This window comes from Bubalus kerabau, chromosome 1, assembly GCF_029407905.1.
Source record: "Bubalus kerabau isolate K-KA32 ecotype Philippines breed swamp buffalo chromosome 1, PCC_UOA_SB_1v2, whole genome shotgun sequence".
Classification (NCBI taxonomy): Eukaryota; Metazoa; Chordata; class Mammalia; order Artiodactyla; family Bovidae; genus Bubalus; species Bubalus kerabau.
The window spans coordinates 22,541,039-22,549,460 of NC_073624.1; the positions used below are offsets into that span (position 1 = coordinate 22,541,039).

General features: G+C 35.1%; 1 pseudogene; it reads left to right on the top strand.

The window, feature by feature from the left end:
- The first annotated feature begins 2,958 nt into the window (after nt 1-2,958).
- On the top strand, nt 2,959-7,586 carry LOC129631217 (NKG2-A/NKG2-B type II integral membrane protein-like; annotated as a pseudogene).
- Nucleotides 7,587-8,422: the final 836 nt, after the last annotated feature.

Below are 8,422 nucleotides of genomic sequence, written 5' to 3' on the forward strand. Positions count from 1 at the left end.
CTCCTTGGAAGGAAAGTTATGACCAACCTAAATAGCATATTCAAAAGCATAGGTATTACTTTGCCAACAAAGGTCCGTATAGTCCAGGCTATGGTTTTTCCTGTGGTCATGTATGGATGTGAGAGTTGGACTGTGAAGAAGGCTGAGCGCTGAAGAATTGATTCTTTTGAACTGTGGTGTTGAAGACTCTTGAGAGTCCATTGGACTGCAAGGAGATCCAACCAGTCCCTTCTGAAGGAGAACAGCCCTGGGATTTCTTTGGAAGGAATGCTAAAGCTGAAACTCCAGTACTTTGGGCACCTCATGGAAGAGTTGACTCATTGGAAAAGACTCTGATGCTGGGAGGGATTGGGGGCAGGAGGAGAAGGGGACAACAGAGGATGAGATGGCTGGATGGCATCACTGACTCGATGGACATGAGTCTGGGTGAACTCCAGGAGTTGGTGATGGACAGGGAGGCCTGTGCTGCGATTCATGGGGTCACAAAGAGTCGGACACGACTGATCGACTGAACTGAACTGAAAAAAGTTTAATATGTAGTAACTCTTCTGAATTAGGGACAAGTATCCTTAAATACAAACTGTCAATGGAATTATGATTTCCTCCATTATAGTAGAAATGACACAATGAGATTATAAGGAAAAAATAAATAGTGCCTAGATTTAGTAAACTTATCTAAAAGTAAAACTTAAACATTGAAGTTACTCTTGACAAGGCATAAATGTTCAGCATTGATGAATGAAGTAAAAGCAGGTTAACAGCACTGTATCATGTCCGTTGTCCCCCTATATCTTTTAGAAAGTGATATCAATTCTCAGAGGAACTCACCAAAGAACAAACCAACTGATACACTACATATCCAAAGTCTCCTATATTCTGGAGTTGTGTGATGAGATAAACTGTCTTCAAAATACCCAAGCATAAGAATTTCCTGTTTCGGTGACACTGTGATAAGAAATGTACTTTTTTCACTATTGTTTCACTCTGGGCCTTCACAGGGCAGTCTGTGAAGACCACAGACATTGTTTGATTTTCACAGTAACCTGGACACTCACGAGAAGAGGCAGGACTCTGGCCTGTAGAAGGTGTGTGTTTCCCTCTCCTTCCTAACTCCTCATCTCATTTAGCAGGTTACAAATGCCAATGTGGTTCGACTTAGGGACAATTGCTAAGCAAACAAATTACAGAGATATTGGTATCTGTATTTGATATTTGATATTTTAATTTTTGGAGAAAGTAAGAATAAAATATGAAGTATTGGGGAAGATTTCTTAAAATGTTCAAATTCTTGCCTGCAGACTTTATTCAAGTGAATATACATGTATAACTGAGTTTGTTAATCCAATTTAAGATGAAGGATCAGGAGCATCAGGACAAGGGACAGTTAACATTGTATTTTTTCATCAATAGACATAGAATTCGATATAGTATTAAATATTTAACTCAGCCCTTAAAAATAGAATCTTAAAATGGATTCATAGAATTGTGAATGGCCAATATAATTCTTCACTGATCTAGTTAAAGTAAAAATCAGAATATGCTACCCCCAGTAAAATGCTGGATTACCTCAATTATATATGATCAAATGCTTTATAAAAACTTGATCGCAATATTGAAAAAAGATAAATCACACTAACACAGAGATTTCTATCTAATAAATTACATTGCCTGATATGAATAATACCATGGCAATTGCATTAAAATAAGAAATAAAATAAAAGTCAAATTTAATATTAGGTGTTTTACATGCTTTATATCATACATATTTTTATTCTCATTTTAGATTAGTAAACTCATTTGCTAAATACTAAATAACTTTTAAAGGTCATACATTGTAAATTTCAAAGCCAGAATTAATTATAGATTGCACTGTCTACAGAATCCATTGACTGAATTTTTAAGGCACATTATTGACTTCTTATAATTGCTGATACAACTAAAGCTTCCCTCATTGACTTAACAGCCTCAGGATCTTCCTGGAAGTTTGTACCAACATTGTTCTTCCATAAATGATGTATGCTTTTCCTTATCATTTTGTGATTTCATATCTTAGCCATTGTCAATTGTCATTATGCATGTAAAATAAGTACTTCATGACATTTTAACATTGTTTTGTCTTTATATGATAAAAACTTTTGGAGAATTTAATATGTCATATACCATTTTTAAAATATAAAATATTTCTTTAATTTTTAAATGATTTTTAGAGCTCCACAATCACTCAAAACAGAATTATTTGATAGCATCTCATTCCCTTTTCATTAATGAATGTCCCAATTAAAGTAGTTTAATGCAGAGTGTACCATATATGCCAATACTGTTATTCCCTCATCAGAGAAAGTTGTCTTTAACTTTTAATGGATTTTAAACTTACCTATATAATTAGTGCATGTTTTTCAATATGGACTTTAATTTGAACAAAGATATTATAACAATTTTAAAGTGTTTCTGTAAATTTTGACTTTCAATTCATCAGGATATTACTATTCATGAACTTTTTCAGTTATCTACTAATTTTCATTGTTCCAATAAACAAGTAACATTATGTCAAACAGAGAATATTTTTTTAAAACATTTATTTGTTTTTAACTGATTGATGACTGTTTTATAATATTGGTTTGATTTCTGTCATACATCAGCATAAATTAACCATAGGTGTACATATGTTCCCTCCTTTCAGTTGGCCTCTCACCTCCCGCCCAATACCAACACTCTTGGTTATTAAACACCAATACTATTTTTAAAACTACTTACTCTACCATGAAATAGTTGTCTAAAGGTCTACTGAAATGAGAACAAAACTTGGATTTGCACAGCTGCTAAATGAGTGCTATTAACTGATCTCACACATCACCCAGTTTAACCCTTCAAGGCTTCTTGTGATTTTATACACCATTTATTAACTACTTATGTGAAGTTTCCATAGAGCAACATCCTTGACATTAAACAGCTACAGAGATGAAGAACCAAGAGGAAAACGACTCAGAACCGAGTCTGGTTAAGGACACCAGGAGACAGCAAATGAGAGGTAAGATCATGAAAAGATCAATTTTAGCAGCTGAGCAGGAGAAAACCTACGTGGGATTAAACTTTCAAATTGCCTTTCATTATGTCAATGGAATGACAGGAACTACCACTGCAAGTGTAAAGCATTTACCCGCTTACAAGTTTTTATTCATGAGACTTAGAGCTGGAGTTTGAAATCCAATATTCTAATATGACATACGTGCTGTGCTGTGCTTAGTCGCTCAGTTGTGTCCAACTCTTTGCCACCCCATGGACTGTCGCCCGCCAGGCTCCTCTGTCCATGGGGATTCTCCAGGCAGTAATGCTGGAGAAGGTTGCCATGCCCTCCTCTAGGAGTACCTACCCAGGCATTGCTGTAATTTGTAGTCTTTGATCTACAACTCACGAAGCCTTATATTCGCTGAAAAAGGAATGCTATGTTCTGAGAGGATTGCAATGGTAGATATTTTTTTGGGGTCCAAGTTGATGTCCTTGAATTCTCACGGATGTGGGATCTTTTGTTCTTCTAAAGTAACTGTCTCCATCACTCCTTTCTCAGTGTTTCCTTTTCTTTCCCTGCAGATTCACCGTCAGCTCGAGAGAAACTCACTGTTGTGATCCTGGGAATCGTCTGTTTTGTCTTGATGTATACTATAGTGAGAGTGATAACGTCTATTCCACGTAAGTCAAGTTTTGAAAGATTATGATTGAACCTTTCATTTTAATGATCGTCAGTGCCTCTAAAATTTCATATTATTATGGAATAGAACTCTTATTTTAATGTGTGCATTTAGCCTAAGTATTGAATGGTTATTCTGAGTTGAGCAAAGGGTAAATTACAGAATGATTGTAGGGAAAATTAAATATATACACAGATATTTTCTGATTTCATAACTCAAAGATATACTTTAAGAAGCTGAAACACCTTATTGAGAAAAACAAATTAATTCTTGAGATTGCTTGAACCAAGTATTGTAAGAGGTGGTGGAGTCTTTTCTTGAAGATTTTTGAAATATACACCCCCCCAGTCTTCATTACCTCATTAATTATTCTTAAAGCAATATTTTCCAGATCATCCTAAATCCTACAAACCCCATGTTTAAACTAAAAACTAAAATTATTATGATTTATTTAGATCAATGTAAAAATTTTAAAAGATTACTTCCATATTTTTATAGGTACCCAAATATCAGAACAGAATAAGTCCTCTCTGGTAACAAAGCTCCCGAAAGGTATATAATGATTTCAAACTTCTATTATAAATATAGTTTGTATTTTGTCTCTCTCTTAGGTTAGTGAAGATACAGATCTGGGGATAAAACATAAATTATAAAAGCAGGCAACAATATTCCTAAATAATGATTATAGGAGAGTCTTTCTCCTTATGCAATAAAATGATCACTATATCCATTGTTGGCAATTGGCTATAATTTCCTCCTGTTATCATATGATAAGAGACAAATAATTTTGCTATTCTAAAATAGAGGTTTCATTTCTTGATTTTTAGGACATGTAAATAGTAGATATTTCTATGTGTTTGCTTTATATGGGGCCATAAATTGGGATATGAGAGACAGACCCTCTCTATGAATGTATGAATGAGATTTGTTTTATATGTACCAGCCTTGAGGATGCGTAGATATGTTATTTTATATATGTGTGTGTATGCATAAATGTTTATATCTAGGCATATGTGTAAGTTAATTTTTATTTTTCAAATTCAAATTGTTTTTGAATAGTAATTCATAATCTTTCTTCAGAATGTGATTGTGGTCATTGTCCACAAGACTGGTTTACATATTCCAACAACTGCTATTATAATAGTTTGGAAAAAAATCGTGGAATGAAAGTTTGATATCCTGTGCTACTAAGAATTCTACTCTGCATTTTATAGATAATGTAGAGGAAATGGTAAGATATTAAATGTTTCCAACACTTTGCTAAAGGCTTCATTTAGTCAACAATATATTTGTTAGGATTCACTTGTGCTTTTGTACATATTTGCAGCTTGTTTATTTTAAGGTCTGCTAGTATTCCATTAAACAATGGAATATAACTTTATGATACTTTATTTACATTTTTATACCATTCATGCATGTGTGGTAATTTCTGATTCTTGCTTTTCATAGAAAACCATGCTTCTACAAATGCTATTAAATTCTAAAATATACTGTGGTATCTAGTTTTACCATACATCAAAGAAAGTAAACATATGATTTTGCCTATAGAATTGTGTAATTGCACATCAGATCATGGAAAAGAAGTTTCAACTTCCCAGCAGCCTCACTGCTCTGTAATATCTTACCATGTCTCCACCTCCTTATTTACTCACTGTCCTGACTTTTGATATTATAGAATCTCTTTGATTGCTTTTGAATCATATACATGGAATCCCGTGTTCATGCTTAGTCGTTCAATCGTGTCTGACTCTTTGAAACCTAATTAACGTCAGCCTGTCAGGCTCCTGTGTCCATGGAATTTTCCAGACAAGAACTCTGAAGTGGGTTGCCCTTTTCTACTCCAGGACATGGAATCATACAGGTTGTCCCTGTCTCATTACTGCCATATGATATTTTGCAGTTCCTCCAACTTTTTGCATTTGTGTGAAGTTTGTAAATTTCCACAGCTCATTGTGTGAATTCAGCATTGAAGATCCATTCTTTCCAATGCCGCTGGGTGGAGATGGAGTCTTACACCCTCAGGAATAAAGAGGCTTCTTAGCTTCAGTAGTTTTAGTCAAGACATCCCTTTTGCTGATCCCACCCCCACCCCTATCACCCAACCCTAGTGTCTCTCAGTGGAGGAAACAGAGGCAATTTCTCTGACTGCTCCTTGTTAGTAAGTGTCCTGATGGATCTTGTAAGGCTTACCTGGTGTTGTCTACATGATTCTCTCACACACAGGAGGAATGGCTTACCTGTGCCACCCCCAACAGCCAGGTTAGGTACTGTGTGTTTGGGAAGTAAGAGGCCTAGGTCACTTTCACCTGGTTAGTGGGGAGATACAAGACGCCCCTAATTATTACTCCCTCACCTCCCACCTTGTTCTCTCATCACGGAGAAGTGATAAGTGATTAGCAATTACAGAGGGTGGGGCTGCTGGGAAGTCTTAAGCCTCATCACCCTTCTGTTTCCACCTTTCAGAGTTCTCCTTTCTAGTTCCCATGTTTACAGTTGAACTTAGCAGGGAGGAGCAGAGAGAAATGAGTCTCTGACCCCTTGTCTGGTCCACTGATTCCACCAATACAGAAACAGATGGCTTTGGGGTTTATCTAGTCAAAGAATGGTGTCAGGCACTGAAAACCAAATCCGGCTCTCATGTCACTTATTTTCTCAATTTCATTTCCTTGATTTCCCTCTAAAACTGAAATTCTGAGAAACATATAAAAGTAGAGAAATCCATTGATATTGTCACAATATCCAGAAAAATGAATGTCATGGAATCTAAAGACTTGTTTAAAGCCTTGTTATGTTAGTTTTGACAGGAGGAAAAAGAAATTATATGAATCAGAATTTTCCTCATTGCACATATGAATTACTCCACCTTCTTATCCCTTAGGCTTAATGTCAGATGAGTTCACAGCTGTAAGTATCCCCAAGTTGTTATGCAAGGTGTATGCTTTTGCGGGATCTCTACAACTAATTCATGTCTTTGTAAATATTCCCTTTATTAAATGGATGTCAAAAAAAAAAAAGGAATTTTCCTTATTAACATTAGAACACAGTGACACTGATAAGTATAAATGTTAAGTTAATTTTGAATCAAAAGTACAGATATTGGTTAATATTTATGGCACTATTAAAACTTCAAACTTTCAACTCCTATATTTTTTAGTGTTAGATTAGAATCTAACATGCTCAATTTGTTCAAAGAATGAAAGATGCTATGAAAGAACACATCCTTTGACTTGCATTTTAAAAATTAACAAAAACATTTCATAATGACTATTTAAGTGAAAATTCTTTATTTTGGGCTACAAGTTTCTTATGTCCCTATCAATTATATCGTGGATTCAAGTCTCTCGTGAAGGCCACGGTCATCCTTGGAAGTGGCTAAATGGTTCAACTTGCAATCTACAGTAAGTTTGTAAAAAGAATACTATATAGAGGAGGAAAAATACAAAAAAGTAATATTTTTAAAATAGCATGAATACATTTGTTTTATTCAAATTGTAGAAAGCTGAAGGAAGATATTGAAAGTTAATAAAATGTTGATACCAATGTTGAAAAACAGGCTACTCTGTAGCCCAATTTCCTAGTAACAAGAGCTTACTGAAATTTTATTAAAGACTTCATTACCCATTTTCAAAATATCTTGTATTACAGTTACACAGAAAATGCTATTGTTTCATGAGTTGTCTTCACAGAATTTAACAGAATTATGCATTTTTCCATAACAGGATAACAGACAATTTACCTGGTGAACGTAACTGTGCTGTACAATCTTTATGGGGCATTGGAGCAGAAGACTGTCAGTTTCCAAAAGCATATCATTGCAAGCACAAGCTTGAGAATTAAAATATGAGTTTGGATGCTGTTGGGTAACTTGACCTTTTATGAAATGGAAATAAAATTCTGATTGCATACATTTTAAAATGAATTATATTATTTTTCTGATAAGGAATGTTTTTCAAAAACAGTTGAAATATAATCGTGTGTGCTCATTCGTTCAGTTGTGTCTGACTCTTTGAGACCCCATGGACTATAGGCTGTCAGGCTTCTCTGTCCAAGGAATTCTCCAGTCAAGAATACTGGAGTGGTTCTATTCCCAGATTTTTAAGGAATTTCCACACTGTTCTCCATAGTGGCTGTACCAGTTTGCATTCCCATCAACAGTGTAAGAGGGTTTCCTTTTTCTCCACACCCTCTCCAGCTATTGTTTGTCGATATGGTGGCCATTCTGACCGGCAGAGACGATACCTCATCGTGTTTTTAATTTGCATTTCCCTAGTAATGAGTGGTGTTGTGATATGAGAAAGCTACATGTCTTTTCGTGTGTTTTATTAGCCCTCTGTATATCTTCTTAGAGAAATGCCTGTTTACTTCTTTGGCCCACTTTTTGATTGGGTTGTTCATTTTTCTGGTATTGAGCTGCATGAACTGCTTGTATATTTTGGAGCTTAATTCTTTGTCAGTTGTTTCATTTGCTGTTATTGTCTTCCATTCTGAAGGCTGCCTTTCCACCTTGCTTATAGTTTCCTTCATTGTGCAAAAGCTTTTAAGTTACGTAGGTCCCATTTGTATTTTTATTTTTATTTCTATTACTCTGCAAGGTGGGTCTTAGAGAATCTTGCTGTGGTTTATGTCAGAGGGTGTTATGCCTCTGTTTTCCTCTAAGAGTTTTAATAGTCTCTGGTGTTAAGTTTAGATCTTTAATCCATTTTGAGTTTATTTTTGTTTATGGTGTTAGAAAGTGT